The following is a 15,551-nucleotide window of genomic DNA, read 5'->3' on the forward strand; positions in this document are numbered from 1 at the left end:
TTATCCAGACCCCTCACAAAAACCAAGTTGAAATGGACACAAGCACTCACGAATTATACTGTTTCTTTAACGTGAGCAACTTTTTTGCCTTTTTTTTTTGACGAGGAACTATAAAAAAATATTTACTACAGAGTTCAAAAACAAGAAAAAATGAAAGAAATTAATTTTATTGAGCGTTCAAATTTGACCAAAAAAAAGACTCGTTTAGTGAGCGTTCATATATAACAGGAAATAAATAAAAGAACTCTTGTCTATAAATTGTTCAAAAAATATACAGAAAAAACAATATACAGCGTTCTAAAACAAGTGGTATAACGCGCGTTCAAGAATAACAAACTCAAGAATGCCTGACTATAATGGGTTCAAAATCAAGGAAAACAGAAGAAGAAAAAAACAAAATTTGTTTGTTTTTGGTGAATGGAAAAACCAAACTAAAACACGATTAACTCTTCAGTCTAAAGAGAATGTAAACAAATAAATATCACAATATGTAGTTTAAGGCCCCCCTCCCCCCCCCCACAAAAAATACAGCAATCTGTAGTAATTCCTAAAATCCAAACCAACAAAAAAATACAAAACTCTACAGTCTACAGAGCATGCAAAAACAACAAGGAAAAAAACGCACACAAATATTGAGCAGTCTGTAGTGTGTGTGTGCAAAACAACAACAAAAATTGCTGCTCCCCCTACCCCGGCGCGCAAAAAAAATCCTGTCTGTTCAGCGTGCAAAAAAAAAAAAAGTGCAAACGCTTTATCTAACTTTCTGCTACCAGGGTTTGCAAACTCGTTCTCCATTTTTCCTTTACAGTGACAGCAGTATTGTCTACGCCCGACCAAAACACCCACCAAACAACGCTACGGAAACAATGAAAGCCAATTCAGTCGATTCTCGCAGCGAGGTTAGGTGTGTGTGTGTGTGTGGAGGAGGGGAGGGAGGAGGGATTTGTGGCTGACTTCTGCTGGTGCGGTGAGTTGAGGTTGGAACAAGAGGTTGTGGTGTAGAAGTGAGGTTGTTGTAAGGGGGGTGTTGTGAGAGGTCATAGTTACAGGTTATACATGGTTGTGATGGTGGTGTGTTGAGGAGAGGTAGAGTTGTTATGAATGGTTATGATGATGTATTAAAGTTGTAATGAGAGATTTTAAAAAGGTTGTGGTGAAGTGGTAAGTTTGTGATCACGTGTTGGGTGGGATTATATATATAAACAGGACAGTACAATGCAACATATTAAGGGAATAAACATGACAATTATACCAAGTACAATAATAGAATTTTAGTTATTTTTTTTTTCTTTCAGCTGAATATAACAAAAGAACAAAAGAAGACAAAACATCAACAATAACACCAAAAGAACACACATAAAAAATAATTTATCCTATTTACTTCTCTAAACTGGTCCCCTGTTGTCATAGACGTAAGCAACAGGTATTCATTACTGGTATGACGCCATCTGATTGGTTTATTTGCTGTCCACTCAGAGACGATATACAGTCAAATCAATATGGCGGACGAGAACGAAATATATTAACCTAATTTAAAAAAAGTTTATTAATAAGATGAGTTAGAATATTGTCATCGTGTTATTAAATTACGAAACGTTTCTCACTGGTTAATGAGTAAAACTATCAGACGCCGTGGTTTTATCAATGGATACTTATTGTTATGTAAGTACAGTGTATGTCAGCAGGGGACCAGTTTTGTGTACAGTACTCCCATAGTCACTGCCTGTGTGTGTGTGTGAAAAAGCCCCGGCATACTTCAACGTTGTGTTCACCGGTCCAGATTCTCAAACGCTCCTGAGTTAAATTACCCCACAGTGAAGATATAAGCCTCACTCAACTCACCCAATGTAGAGAAATGACGTGATATCCACTGTGAGACTATACCTTAACTCTTGGATATAACTTAATCTTAGTCACAGGGGAAGTTTAAAGTAAGTATCCTGAGTTACCTCCCCTCCGGCAGTGACGTAACCTGTTCCACTGTGTTCTGTGTATGGTACCTCACACACACACACACACACACACACACACACCTGGTGTTTTAAAGTCTATGTTGAAGGGTAAAATTACCTAGTGTCTTGGAAGCCATACAGGTGAGGTGTTTTGATGGTGTCTCACAACAGAACTGCGACGGAACGTGAGCGCAACCATTCCAGTGACCCCTGTGATGTAACCCGCGCTAGTCTGTGTTCCTTATTCATTTACCTTTGTTTTTTTCAGTTTTCACTCTCATTTTACATTAGTCAATCTCACAGACCTTATAAAGCCAAGCTACTGACAATGTCTGACGGAAACGAACGCAGTCATCTCTGTTTCTTCTGACGTGACTTTATCCAGTGCTTCGTGTTTGTTTGTTTATGAACACTTGGTCTTCCAACACTTACTTAGTTAAGTATTGCAGAACCCAAGAAGCCATATTGTTGCAATGTTGTGAAGTTGTGTTTCACGGAACGTGTTCACAGCTGTTCCAGTGTTCCTTGTGACGTAACCTGAGCTATTGCCTCTTATTTCCCACTTCCCCTTTATCACCTGCTGCTCTCTCACTCCTACGCTACGTAGTCGTGTCTCCGTTAACGTACTTAAAGAGGAGAGAGAAAACCGTCCCGTGATATTAGCGTTTATGAACGAGCAACTTCTCTTTGAGTTAAAATAACAAAACAGTCTAGAACAATAGCCTGTCTCGTCGTCAGCCACGGGCTACATGGACGACTTTCCGAGGGACGAAAAACACTCTTAAATAATGGCCACATAAGGACGATCAGGGAGTTGGTGGGCGGCCGAGGCTTGCGTCTCCCGTCCGCCCTATGATTTAGTGTATGAAAAAGCCTATTCTGAACAAGTGTCATGGAGTTTTCACAAATAGAAAAGATTCAATAGAAGCGCTAACATCGCGCTCGCCTCCTTTTGTTCGCTCCTGCTCCGATAAGATTTACCAACAATTGACGCTTTTACTCAGTCGGGTGAGGTGGGGTCAGATAGAGACGGAGGAGGAGGAAGAGGAGGCAAGGGAAGAGGAGGAGGAGGTGGGGTTAGATAGAGACGGAGGAGGAGGAGGAAGAGGCAAGGGAAGAGGAGGAGGTGGGGTTAGATAAAGACGGAGGAGGAGGAGGAGGAGGCAAGGGAAGAGGAGGAGGAGGTGGGGGTTAGATAGAGACGGAAGAGGAGGAGGAAGAGGAGACAAGGGAAGAGGAGGAGGAGGTGGGGTTAGATAGAGACGGAGGAGGAGGAGGAAGAGGAGGCAAGGGAAGAGGAGGAGGAGGGGTTAGATAGAGACGGAGGAGAGGAGGCAAGGGAAAAGGAAAAGGAGGTGGGGTTAGATAAAGACGAAGGAGGAGGAAGAGGAGACAAGGGAAGAGGAGGAGGAGGTGGGGTTAGAGGAGACGGGAGGAGGAGGAGGAAGAGGAGACAAGGGAAGAGGAGGAGGAGGTGGGGTTAGATAGAGACGGAGGAGGAGGAGGAAGAGGAGGCAAGGGAAGAGGAGGAGGTGGGGTTAGATAGAGACGGAGGAGGAGGAGGAGGAGGGATGGTTGGGTGGAGGAGGAACAAAGGGGGGGGAGGTGAAGCAGAAAGAGACGTGTGATAAGAAGAGAAGTGAAAGGTGAGTTAGGGGGCAGGTAGAGAGAAGGTGGAGGAGGAGATGGAAGAGGAGGGAGGAAGTGGGATCAGATAAAGACGGAAGAGGAGGAGGAGGACGACGAAGGTGAGTGAGTTTAAGCTAAATAGAGAGAGGAAGGAGGAGGAGGAGGAGGAGGAGGAGGAGGAGGAGGAGGGAGGAGGAGGAGGAGGATGAGGAGGAGGAGGAAGATGAGGAGGGGGAGGAGGAAAAGGAGGAGGAGGAGGAGGATGGAGAGGTTGGTAGGGGTGAGATTAAAATGGCGCAGAAGGAAGTTTGATTTGAAGGGAAGAGTCTTTCTTCTTCTTCTTCTTCTTCTTCCAATTTTCTCCTTTTTCTCACCATTTTCTTCTTTTCCTTCTCCTCGAATCTAGATCAACATCATCATGATCTTCATCTTCCTATCTTCTTATTCATCTTCTTCCTTTCTACTATATCTTCTTTTCTTCTTCTGAATCACCACCATCTTTTTCTTCCCCTTCCTCATCATTTTCCAGAAACGCTATGAAGAAGGATGCACAAGACAGCCAACATAATCCTCACTAACATACAACGTGAGACGAACAAACCCACACACGTCAAAACCCAGGAAGAGGAAGATGCTTGTCTTGTGAGTTTTGCTGCATCCTGGGGAGGGAGGGAGGGAGGGGGGGGATAAGACAGACGAGGGTAGTGGTAAACAGAGTGAGTTGGCAGTCCCGAAGCCACGAGAGGTCAGGAGTATTGAGTCATTAATGAATTGGTAAGTCTTATTGATGGAGGTTAAGGTGTATTTGTAAGACACGAATATCTAACCCCTGTAGAACTGTTAAGAGAAATAATCCATTGACTGTAGAATATATAACACCTGTAGAACTGTTGGAGAAATAGCCTAAAATATCCTAAAAATATATTTCTCTAGGTTGTATACAGAGAGTTCCATCACCTAATCTATGGACGGTGCGGATCACAAATGCAGGACACTATTAGTCAACAATGATCGTAAAAGAGGAAACACCTGTTGGGTCTCATAACGCAGCAAGCAAAGGAAAATGACAACAAAAATAACTTGGCATTAGACATATTTTTTGTCCCTTAAATGATCTGTTACTATTATCAAACCTGAGATGACCTGTTACCATTATGTGACCTGGGATGACCTGTTACCATTATGTGACCTGGGATGACCTGTTACCAACATTTGACCTGGGATGACCTGTTACCATTACCTGACCTGGGATGATCTGTTACCATCATCTGACCTGGGATGACCTGTTACTATCATCTGACCTGGGATGACCTGTTACCACCATCTGACCTGGGATGACCTGTTCCTACCATCTGAACTGAAATTACCCGTTATTTTCATTTTCATTTCTATAAAATATACTTATTCCTCTATATTCCTACATCTCCTCCTCCTCCTTCCCTTCTTCCTCCTCTCCTCCTCTTCATCCTTCCCTCTCCTACTCCTCCTCCCTCTCCCCTTCCTCTATTTTCTCCCTCTCTTGCTGTCCCCTCCATTCCCCCTCCTTCTTCCTCTTTTACTCCTCCTCCTCTCCTCTCTTTGTTCACCCCCATCATCCCCTTCAACCCCTTCCCCATACACTCCCCCTCCACTTCTGCTTTCCTCTATCTCTCCTCTTCATCATCTACTTATTCCATCTTTTACCACACCTGCTCTTTGTAAGTCTTTCTCCCTATACCCTTCCTTTAGTTTTCTTCTTTAACTCTTCTCTCTCTTCCTCCTTTTACTTCCTCTTTAACCACCATCTTCCTCCTCCTCCTCCTCCTCTACCATTTTCTCCTCTTCATTTTTTTTATCATGGGGGGAGTAGGGTGTGGGTGTAGCAATAGTAGTAGTAGTAGTAGTAGTAGTAGTAGTAGTAGTAGTAGTAGTAGTAGTAGTAGTAGTAGTAGTAGTAGCATGGTGGGCGGGGTGTGGGTGTAGCAGTAGTGGTACACAAGGTAGGTGGGATCGATCAGGACTGGTACGCCTCACTCAACCCATTCATGGGGCGACACCACGGCCACTATCTCGCTGGGGTAAGGGGGGAGAGGGGGGAAAGAGGGAAGGGGGAAGTGAAGAGGGAAGACAAGGAAAAGAGGAGGAGGAGTAGGGGAGGGGAGGGGGAAGGGAGGGAAGGAAAGGAGAGTAGGAGCAAGGAAAGGGGGATACGCCGAAGAGGAAAGAAGGGAGGGAAGAAAGAGGAATGGAGATAGGGAAGAGAGAGATGAAAGAGGAGAGGAAAAGAGAGCGAAAAGACATGTACAAGAAGGATAGGAGAGAAGAAGAGGTAAAGAGAGGAGAGGGTGAGAAAAGGGGGAACATCACGGAATAAAAGAGGGAAGTAAAGGGGAACGGAAAGGCTAAGACAAGGACAAAGAGGGAAGGGAAGAAAGAAGATTAGGGATAACAGTTACGAGAGAGAAAGAGGAAAGGAGGGAGAAAGGGAAAGAAGAAGGGAGAGGAGAGAGAGGGGGAAGGAAGGAAGGAAGGAAAGAAGGAGGAAAGGAGGGAAGGAGGGATGAAGGAGGAGGGAGGGAGAGGAGGGGAGGGAGGGAAGGATGGAGGGAGGGAAGGAGGAGGGGAGGAAAAAGAGAAATGAGAGAGAAGGGGAAACAGAGAGAGAGAGTGATGAAACATACACAAGGAAGGGGAGAATGAGAACACAAGAAAAAAAAGTTGAGAGGGAGGAGGAAAGGAGAAAAGGAGGGAGAGAGGGAGAGAGGAGGGAGGAGGAAAAGGAGAAAAGGAGGGAGAGGGAGGAGGGAGGGAGGAATATATAACATGACAAGCAAGGGAAGGAAATGAGGAGGAACGGAAGAGGGAAGACAAGAAAAAATGTCTGGAGATGGGAAAGGGAATAAAGAAAGGATAAAAGGAAGGGGTGAAAGGAAGAGAAGAGAAGTAAAAGAGCGATAGTGTTCGATTGGAGTGAAGAAGAAGGAAGGGGATAATAAAGACAAAGAAGGGGACGAAAAAAGAAAGAGGCGAAGGAAAGAGAATGAAGAAGGAAGGGAGAGGTGGGAGAGAGAATTGCGCAATGAAGAAGGAAAAAGAAAGAAAAAATAAGAAAGGTGGATGAAAGAAAATGAGTGTTTAAGGGAGAGGAAGAAGACAGACAAGGAGAAGAGAAAGGCAAAATAGAAGGAGAAAGAGAGAGGGGAATGAAGCAGGAAGAGGACGGATGGGAAGAACCAGGGAAAAAATATAGAGAAATAAGACAAGAAGTAAGAAAACACAGAACTAAAAGGAGAAAAAGAGTAAACAGAGGAGAAGTAAATAAAGAAGAGAAGAAAGAGGAGAAAAGAAGAAGAGAAAGGAAGAGAATGAGAGAAAGAGAAACGAACAGGAGAAGAAAGGAGAAAAAGAAGAAAAAATGAAAGATGGAGAATAACGGGAAGAAGACGAACAACAAGGTCATCGAGAGAAAGAATTAGAGGTAAAAAGTGAAAGAAGGAGAGAAAGAGGAGAAGAATGAAAGAAAGAGGAAAAAGAAGAAAAAGATGCTGAAGAAGAAGAAGAAGAAGAAGAAGAAGAAGAAGAAGAAGAAGAAGAAGAAGAAGAAGAAGAAGAAGAAGAAGAAGAAGAAGAAGAAGAAGAAGAAGAAGAAGAAGAAGAAGAATAAAGACAGCAATAAGGAGAAGAATAGAAAGAGAAGAAGTAAAGAGAGGAAAAAAAACACAGGAAGAAAGGCAATACAATAAAAACAGAACATAAGAGAAAGAAGACTCCTAGATGTATCAGATCAATGTGTCAGACTCACAATCAACAATACAGCTACAGTTTAAAGTTCAGGTACAGCAACAGGTATACATGTACTGTATATAAATATCCTTAAGACATGACTACCACAACCTAACTTAACCAAAAACACAAGTAGAGAGAGAATATAAACACGATAGAAATTACAGAAATAAACAAATGTATGAATAAAGGAGAATAAGTAGAAGATTGAGAAATAAAAGACAATAAGAATAAGATAAACAAAGCGTCATAACATACATAAGAATATGAGATAACAAAAGAATAATTAACAAAGTGTGTATAGAAATAAGCCACAATGAAGAAGAGAAGAGGAAGAAATGTCAAATAAACAAGAATTAAAGACAAAAGGAAAGAATAAATTAAGTGTGGATAAGTAGTGTTGATGACTTTTATCCAGAACTCACTAGTGATTGGTTGTGTTGTGGCCAATCAGAAGCCTCGTTATGGCGGCTGCACCAATCACCTTATACTATATGTGGTTTCTATTTTTGTTTCTGCATATATTTGTTTATAAAAAAGCGCGCGCACACACACACACACAGAGTAGAGAATCGAATATGGTAAGAGAGAGAAGGGAGAAGAAGGATAAGGAAACAGAGGGGAGAATAGAAGGGGGAAGGAAGCAGAAGGAAGAAAAGAAGAGGGAAGGAAAGAAAGGGATAATGAAAGAGAGAGAGAGAGAATGTAGAGGAAAAAATATAGAAGTTTATGGAAGCACAGAGAGAAGAGGTGAAGGAAAATATGCATAATCCAAGTAAGAAGAGAGAGAGAGAGAGAGAGAGAGAGAGAGAGAGAGAATGTGTGTGTGTGTGTGTGTGTGTGTGAATCCGTAAGCATATCACACAGGTTATACAGATGGCCCTGTGAAATAACATCCATCCCCCAAACTTTGGCTGGTGGTGGTCTCTGAGATAAGAGCTTTGGTAAGTTTCTGAACCATTTGTATTGTGAGTTCCAACACATTTAACAAGTGTTCTTTCTAGTCTTTCAAAAGCGTTTACAAAAATACATCTAAAAGCCTATGTGTGGTATTATGGCGTAATATTAGACAAACAGTATTTCTAATCTTACAAGACTCATACAACGTTCTGAATACTTTTGTACCTTTGTGTTTGGACTACGTTAATTATAAAAGACTTTACGTTAAATCTCCAGTGTTATTGTGATCTTCGATGTTGTTATCTGTACTGTTATCAACTCCTTATCTCTTATGTTTGTATGTTATATTTTAGTAATCTCTAACTCGGTTTAATTTATAATGGGTATGTAATATTAGTGAACATCGTGGACCAGTCTTTTGTATTACAGGTTCGATACATTTGATAATAGATAACAAGCTCTGGTTTCTTACATGTGTTGGGTTATTATGGTCAACGAGTAGGAGTTCCTGTCATCACGGTATCTTATTCAATAAAAGGTTTTCCTCGCTTCCAAAACGTTTAACAAAATCATGATCCGCGCTTATTGTAGGGTCTTAAGTTTAAACCAGCGACATCTCTGCTTTTGAAAGAATATTAAAACATCCAGACCCAGGGAACATGAGATTTATAACATTTAGCAAAGGTCACTATAAGTGTAAGATATTAAAACACCCATGAGCGACAATTACTGATGGAAAATATGAATAATATAGTCACCCCAGTGAGTTTGAATCCTAACTCCCGTTTTCCCTCTCGTTTTCTTTTTCTAAGAATTTAGTGAATTTTCTTCCCCGAGACTTATAATAATTCTCTCTCTCTTTATATATATATATATATATATATATATATATATATATATATATATATATATATATATATATATATATATATATATATATATATATATATAATACCTGTGTTTTTCTCCTCTCTCTCTCCCTCTCGCCTGTCAGGTCCCTCACCCGGCGTCAGGGAGGAAGGGAGGGGGGACAAAAAGATGAAAAAAGTGCAGTGGATTAAGCAATTGTGGGGGGTATATGTAGCAGAAACCAGGATACGGGCAGCCCACAACCCATTGTTGATCATATGAAAATTTGCATTTCTATAGAAACTCGTGTTCGTTTCCCTGTAACCGACTGTGATTTTGTCTCCGTTCGTCCACCATAACCGTTTCCTTTACCTTCGATTCTTGTAACAGTCATAGAGCTCGTGGCCTGTTATACCCTACAACCTAAAGATATATCATAGACTTGGACAATAATACCAAAGTTTATTATTATTCGCTTCGTGGTCACCAGTTGGGAGGAGTTCCAAAACCTATTGTGAGTAGATATTTTCATCGGCAAAATTCTTACAGCCTTATCAGAGTTCCTGGGTTATATCACTTTAGCGGCGGTATACAGACGATCACCCGTACACGCTGATGGGCGCTATCAACAACACACGATGAAGATTACATAAAATATTCTGATATTTACTTAAAATTCGATTAGCAGTAACGGTTTCATTCAAAGGTTTTCACTGATTAATGTATGGACAAGATTGTTATTAGGTTGTGGGTGTGTGAGAAAGGACGTGTGTGAGGAGTGTGTGTGTGTGTGTGTGTGTGTGTGTGTGTGTGTGTGTGTGTGTGTGTGTGTGTGTGTGTGTGTGTGTGTGTGTGTGTCCAGTGTTATTTTTTAACGCCTTCCATAACACTCATCCACTTTCACACATTTCACATCACCTGTGTCATTCATTCGTACTGTGGATGTAAGGTGACTCAAGTTTTAATCACTGTTTGTTTACACTAGCCACCACCAGCACATCCTTCCCCCCGAACCACTGATCGTCTCGCTCCCTCTTCACACATGCACATTGCTGCTTCCTGGCTACCCAACCCTCCTTCCCTTCTCCCGATTCTTCCATCCCTCCTTGGTCTTTCCCTCTCCCTCCTATCATCAACATTATGGGCCATACATCCTATTTATCGGTGTTTTATTTATGGTACCACAATTAAAGGGCTGGACAGGTAAAAGGGGGTCACTCATATACCCTACTGAGAGTGTCACCCTACTGAAGCTGCCACCAGATGTATCAGTTGTTTTTAAGAGTCAATGGAACAAAGACACAACAAGGTTCGATATCATTACATTCTTTTGTTTAATCACAAAGTCAATTTAGTCAAGGTTCAGTCAACTTGTGAATAGTTTTAAGATCCAGAATCCACAATGAGGATAGAGTTAAACGCCTTTCCCTTCCAAGATAAACAGCAGTAAGTCTAAAGCAGTACAAATTCTGCGGCCAGAAGAAGTGAGACCAGATTCAAACCTTCATACAACTCCGTCTTGATAAAAAGTGAATTACGCTTGACCACAGACAGATGTTGCAACCCGTACACAGCAGTAACAGCTAGCCGGACATAGTAACAAGTGGCCCACCTCACACCAAATATATCCATACTATTTTTTTTTCACTTCCACATCTCCTTATTTCTACCTTTTTTTTTTTATTATATTCAACTTATTTACCTGATATATAGCTCTTAATTAACTCATATCTGTCACTTCTGTTCTACTCCTTTCTCATACAGCTTCACAACAAGGTTCACACTCCTATAACACTCTTGACTCAATAGTTATCTTATACATACTTATCTTTGTTTGTTCTGCTACGGCTCTCTCTCTCTCTCTCTCTCCATACATTATCATCTTCCACCTATTACTTTCTTCCCTTCTTTTGCTCTACGATTCACATACATTCCTATACATCCTTAATTCCTCACGTCCTCTCTACCTTCATTCATGCTATCACTTATTCCTCTTTCGTCCACAATTTAATAATAATAATGATAATAATAATAATAATAATAATAATAATGATAATAATAATAATAATAATAATAATAATAATAATAATAATAATAATAAAAATAATAAAAATATTAACAATAAAAATAAATAATAATAATAATAATAATAATAATAATAATAATAATAATAATAATAATAATAATAATAATAAAAATAATAATAATAATAATAACAACAACAACGATAATAACAACGATAATATTAACAGTGGTAATATCAATAGCAATAACAATAACACAAGTACGAATGATAATATTAAATAACAATCAAATCTAAAAGCTGTGTAAGGCGGGGCCAATCATCTGTACAATAGAGAAGAACAATTACCAGATCTAAAAATACGCTCATAAAAAAAACGTAATAATGCTCATTAAACTCTAATAAATATTTCTACAATAACATAATAGTCAAAATATCATACACTTACGCTATAGTGTTATTTTATGTTAAAAATATAAGTGGAGTTAAACAATACCGAAAGAATAAAAAAAATAACGTCATTCATTTGTAAACAAGAATTTTAATGAAAGTTTATTATCCGCTGTGGTTTTTTTTTTACAGGGTGAGGTAATTTTAAAGCATTAAGTTCAGTGTGATGGAGAATGTGTTTTAATACAGTCAAGTTCTCCTCTAAGTTACTGGGGTTTTTTTCCCAGGACATGAGTGAGTATATATGTGTTTATTGATCAATTTCTTGGACGTCTAATCTCACTGACTCACTGAGAGAGAAGTTTTCCCCCAGCCTACAGTAAGGTCCTCTCCCCCAACCCACCCTTCGGTAGGCCCTTAAAAGCTGCCCTGAATCTCCCCTCACATCATCACAACTCCATCACCACACTCACCCATCATCACAACACCATCACCACACCCACCCATCATCACAACACCATCACCACACCCACCCATCATCACAGCACCATCACCACACTCACCCATCATCACAACACCATCACCACACCCACCCATCACAGCAGTTCATCACCACACCCACCCATCATCACAGCACCACCACCACACCCACCCATCACAGCACCACCCACCACACCCACCCATCATCACAGCACCACCACCACACCCACCCAATGCACCACAGCACCACCAATTAAGCACCACCACAGCACCACCACCACCCACCCATCATCATCACAACACTATCACCACACCCACCCATCATCACAGCACCATCACCACACCCACCCATCATCACAGCAATCCACCACCACACCCACCCATCATCACAGCACCACCACCACCACACTCCACCCATCATCACAGCACCAAACACACCCACCCATCATCACAGCACCACCCACCACACCCACCCATCATCACAGCACCACCACCACACCCACCCATCATCACACCATCACCACACCACCCCACACACAACACCACCACCACACACCCACCCATCATCACAACACCACCACCACACCCACCCATCATCACAACACCATCACCACCCACCATCATCACAACACCACCACCACACCCACCCATCACAGCACCACCACCACACCCACCCATCATCACAGCACCACCACCACACCCACCCATCATCACATCACCACCACACCCACCCATCATCACAGCACCATCACCACACCACCCATCATCACAGCACCACCACCACACCCACCCATCATCACAGCACCACACCACACCCCACCCATCATCACAGCACCACCACACCCACCCATCATCACATCACCACCACACCCACCCATCATCATAGCACCATCACCACACTCACCCATCATCACAGCACCATCATCACACCCACCCATCATCACACCACCATCACCACACCCACCCATCATCACAACACCATCACCACACTCACCCATCATCACAACACCACCACCACACCCACCCCAGGCTAACTGAGGTACCACCATCACCACAGCACCACCACCCCAAGCCTCACTCAGACACCTACAGCAGGAACATCACTACAGTTCTTTCCAGGAACCTCTTAAAGCAGGAAGCATTGTTCGCTCCACCTCATGTATATAAATATTTTCTGATTCACTCACAATGAAAGATTTTTCTTCATCGGAAAAGCTCTCGGGAGTTATTCAAGATTTTTTTTTTTTGCAATTTGAATCGATTGTGTTGTAGTTATAGTAAGTGTGAGTTGTGAGTTATAAAGAAGAAGTATTTGTGTGTAGTGAAGGTATGTGACTTGACACTAATGATGCTCTGTGTATGTGTGTGTGTGTGTGTCATCAATACATGTTTAATGGCAGGTGACGGACACGGTAGGAATGTTTTTTTTTTGTACCTGTATTAACGTGACACTGGTTATCAACTCTCGCCTCTCGATCTAAGAACTTTTTTGGTGTATTGTCAAATGTGTTTGTCTGTGTCGTGAATGGAACAGTAATTGTTTCAGCGTCCAGTGAAACCATGTTGATGTCGTGTAAACAGATCGTCAACAAATAAGTCCTACCTGAGTTAATATATAGTCAACAATAATAAAACTATATTAATGTTGTCATCAGTGGAAATATTCATGAATCTCTTTTATTTATTTATTCATACGTTCCATTTTGTTTTATTTTCAGAAGACTAAAATAAAATAAAATAATCACCCGTTTCCGTAGTGTAGTGGTTATCACGTGCGCCTCACATGCGCAAGGTCCCCGGTTCGATCCCGGGCGGAAACATCAAAGGTAATCATTTTTCCTTTCTTTTTCACAGCTTAAGATCTCCAGAATGATTCAGGTGTTATTGGCGTCTCTCAGGTCAGCTCTGAGAGTGGGAAGGACCTTGCAGTGGGCTTCAGTACACCAAATCACCTGTACTTTCTGCCAGCTGTACACCACACCTGTACTCTCTGCCAGCTGTACACCACACCTGTACTCTCTGCCAGCTGTACACCACACCTGTACTCTCTGCCAGCTGTACACCACACCTGTACTCTCTGCCAGCTGTACACCACACCTGTACTCTCTGCCAGCTGTACACTACACCTGTACTCTCTGCCAGCTGTACACCACACCTGTACTCTCTGCCAGCTGTACACCACACCTGTACTCTCTGCCAGCTGTACATCACAACACCTGTACTCTCTGACGGGTAACGCACGGGTACAAAATGTGTATTGGTAAGGTAACGTTTTACATTCATTTATTGTGTTTGCTCTGATATCTTACTTTCTTGAGGTCGGTCAAAATACTTATTAGATAATGTTGTCTCTTAATCCTTTCAGTACGATGATTTAACCCTTTGAGTATGAGTTTTTAACCCTTTGATGATGATGATGTTTTAACCCTTCAATGACTATAGTTTAACCCTTTTGATGACGATGGTTTAACCCTTTGAAGATGATGGTTTAATCCTTTGAGGACTATAGTTAATACCTTTGAGGATGAGTTTTTAACCCTTTGATGATGATGATGTTTTAACCCTTCAATGACTATAGTTTAACCCTTTTGATGACGATGGTTTAACCCTTTGAAGATGATGGTTTAATCCTTTGAGGACTATAGTTAATACCTTTGAGGATGAGTTTTTAACCCTTTGATGATGATGATGATGATGATTGTGATGAGGATTATGTTTTAACTCTTCAATGACTATAGTTTAACCCTTTGAGAACAATCGTTTAACCCTTCAAGGACAACAGCTTAACCCTTTAGGATTTTAAGGGTTAATTTTAAAAAAATCGAAAATCTTGTAAAAAAAAAAATAAAAATAAAAATAAAATAAAACTTTATCTCACAATTTACAAATCATTAATGTACTTATTCCTTAAAAAAAAATTCCTAACTCATTCAGACTCTAGCATCGAAACATCTTGTAGAAAGACCTTAAATATATCCTATAAATTGACGATATATACAACCTGTAGACGTTATATACATCTTGTAGAGCCAAACACCATTTACTACACTCGTGAAGGTTATTTAGTGTCTTAGAACGATGGACTGACTGAAGTGTTTCCTTGCTATACACACACACACACACACACACACACACACACTTGATGTTTGTTTGTGATATTGTGAGTCTACAGTATTTTGATGTTATTATTTATTGATAGATGGATATAGAAAAGGATTGTTTTTATTGGTGGTGGTATTTTATTATGGTGTATAAAGGAATGATCTGTCCTTCTAAACTCTTTGGATTAGACAGGCAGACAGACAGACAGAGACGGAAAAGACAGACAGACGGACGGACGGAGAGAAAAGGTAAGAGAGAGAGAGAGAGAGAAAAGAGAGAGATAGCGAGAGAGAATAAGATAGAGAGCTCAACAGGAAATGAGGAGGTTTATGAGAGGTGAAGATAGAGGAATAATGTGAGAGGAAAGGAGACACAGAGAGAGAGAGAGAGAGAGAGAGAGAGAGAGAGAGAGAGAGAGAGAGAGAGAGTATGACAGAAACAAACAGGAAAAAAAGAAACAAACA

At 41.1% G+C, this 15,551-nt stretch overlaps 1 non-coding gene across 1 annotated transcript; it reads left to right on the top strand.

Annotated features, from left to right (window-relative positions):
• Nucleotides 1–13,732: 13,732 nt before the first annotated feature.
• On the top strand, nucleotides 13,733–13,805 carry Trnav-cac. Its single transcript has one exon. It is a non-coding gene; the product is annotated as a tRNA-Val (tRNA).
• The last annotated feature ends 1,746 nt before the right edge of the window (nucleotides 13,806–15,551 follow it).

Source organism: Homarus americanus, unplaced genomic scaffold (assembly GCF_018991925.1).
Source record: "Homarus americanus isolate GMGI-L3 unplaced genomic scaffold, GMGI_Hamer_2.0 scaffold51859, whole genome shotgun sequence".
Taxonomy (NCBI): domain Eukaryota; kingdom Metazoa; phylum Arthropoda; class Malacostraca; order Decapoda; family Nephropidae; genus Homarus; species Homarus americanus.